The 2,427-nt window shown below is 44.5% G+C and overlaps 1 long non-coding RNA gene across 1 annotated transcript; it reads left to right on the forward strand.

Moving 5' to 3' along the window:
* The first annotated feature begins 127 nt into the window (after positions 1-127).
* On the forward strand, positions 128-1,823 carry LOC113589234. The gene is made up of 2 exons (XR_003411941.2): positions 128-259; positions 1,076-1,823. It is a non-coding gene; the product is annotated as an uncharacterized LOC113589234 (long non-coding RNA).
* Positions 1,824-2,427: the final 604 nt, after the last annotated feature.

Below are 2,427 nucleotides of genomic sequence, written 5' to 3' on the forward strand. Positions count from 1 at the left end.
TGAGTCGCACAGCTAATGTAAGAATCACGCAAGCAGACGCGCTCCGGCCGCGCGGCCGTCACCGCAGCTTGGGGCGGGACGTGCACGTCTCGCGTCAATCATGAGGCGAATAAAACTCGCCGCTGTACGCTGGTGCGGATGCAAACGTAAGCGCGCGTTCGTAGGGAGAAGGTCTTTCAGACACAGACAAGTTAAGATGACCAACATAACTATTGCGTGCATCTGGATGCTCATGTTACTGATTCATTCTTCGATACTAGTAGGTTATTAAACTTTGTTTTATATTATATACTGTATAGTAGTAAATGTCTGGTGTGCATTGCATAGCATGTTGTACGGTTGGAGTTTTAAGGAGAGTACATCAGCAGAAGCCTACAAAACGCTCCGCGTGTTCCGCTATTCTGTGTGATGGGGAAGAATTACTTGCATGCTGGTGTTGTGTTTAGTGTTACCGGGTTTATTATCAATCGCTTTTCAAACGCCTAAAAATCTTTTCAAAATCTTTCACGCCCACGAGCTTACTTTAAAGTTGAGTAGCCAACAGCTTGTAGTTCATGGTTGGAGTTGGATTTATACTGGGGAGGCTGTAGAAATATATATTTTAGGCTACTTAGTATATGTTTGATGCGCGTGTTTGATGCGCAGTTTTATAAACAAATAAACGAATTTAGTAAATAACTAAGGAGCCTGTCGTCTGTGATGTAGAATAATTATATATATTTTTATATATAACGTCAGAAAAATATCGTGAGCATAACGCAATTATTAAGCAATGCAGACTTGCAGCTCTTAAAAGCGTTTTTTTGGCACGGATACAGCGAGCGAGATTTTCAGGGTAGTGGTTCACATCCGTTTCAGAATGGGTTGATTTTTTTTTTTGGTTTTTTTTATTGCTAGCTTACTTCCTTTTCAGTGTCTCCTAAGGCCTTGTTTTATGAACTTCTACTAAATATAGGCTGTCCAAGTGCATTTTAGCTTAATGTATCAGTTTTTCCAGTATATGTCTTAGATTCAGTTCATTTCTGCTCATTCATTCTGACTTAATTTGGACACATTTGCCATCTATTTCCCGCAGGTAGACTCTGTTAACGGGAGCGAGGGTAACAAGACTGTAGACTCGGGCGCAGGCTCGGGCGCGCTCCCGAGCGCCCTCGGCCTCCTCCTCCCTTTCCTCCTGCAAGCGCTCCTGCACGCTCGCTGATGAACGTGCCGGATGAACCAAAAGACAGAGACGGCGGCGAAGATGAGCGAGGCAGAACCACACAAAGTGCTTTCATATACTCTCGACACCCAGTCGGTCTGAAGACCACCGAGACCACCGACACCTAACCATCTGGAGACAATAAATTACTTCATTCTTTTCTTTTTTTTTAATTCTCAGTTGTCCCGACCGACACCTGTTGGGATGGTGTCGTAAAGCTCTCGCGTAAACACACACCGAACCGATCGAGGATATATAAAAGTATTTTTTTTTTTAATTGGCTCCTGCAAACGTTTTGTCTCATGGGTTTGCCGCTGTTCCTGTAACTACCGATGAGTAAATCTCTCTCTGAATTCGAGTATTAACTAAAGCAAATTAAGAATCGACTTCTGTCCAGTCAACACCCCCGGCCCCATTTTATAGACGCCTGTCAAGGTCTTAATATTCAGTTTAATCAGATTTAACCAAGGGGCCTCAATCAGTCAGATTTCACAGTTACGTCTCCAGTTGCATTTGATTATCCCCCTGTATTCAAACAGCCCTGTTATCTGAGATTTCGTTTTTGTATGGCTCGTTAGTGTCGTTAAAACTAACGGAGCACAATAAAATAACGATTACGTCATTTGTTCGACTGCTGTGATGTTTTATTTGAATTATTCACTCTTTCAGAACAAAACGTTACTATTTATTTGTCAACACGTAAAGCCCGACGCCGTAACGCTCAGCTGTGCTCGGGTGCGGCAGGTGCAATGAACGTCCTGTTTTGGAGTTTGGTTCTCGGCTGTAGTGGCGAGAGCCTCCGCCCAGCACAGTGCCGCGTGTCCTGTTGTCTTCCGCGGGTGGGACGCGCGCTACTGCGGGGGAACCTCTGCGCCATGTGCACGAGACTGCTCAGCGGTTCTGCTTTGCAAGGGCGCAGTCTTCCGCGCGCGCGTGGGGAGGAGACGCTCCGCACTGCTCGAGTTCGTGGTTCCAGTGGAGCGCAGGAAAATGAACTTACGTTCATACAAGTGAAACAGTAAATTGGTGCTTTCTGCAAACTCTGACTGCTCAGGTTAACTCCAGCACTAGTGGCTGCAAACAGGATGTCAGTATTTGAGGGAACTAAGCACGCTCACCTTTAGCTGGTAAGAATATTTCTTACCTAATAATTCAATTCTATTTTTCTGTTGCCTTACATCTATGATATTATTTACTATTCATACACTCTAAAATCACCATCACAA

The sequence above is a fragment of the Electrophorus electricus genome, chromosome 13 (assembly GCF_013358815.1).
Source record: "Electrophorus electricus isolate fEleEle1 chromosome 13, fEleEle1.pri, whole genome shotgun sequence".
NCBI classification, from domain to species: Eukaryota; Metazoa; Chordata; class Actinopteri; order Gymnotiformes; family Gymnotidae; genus Electrophorus; species Electrophorus electricus.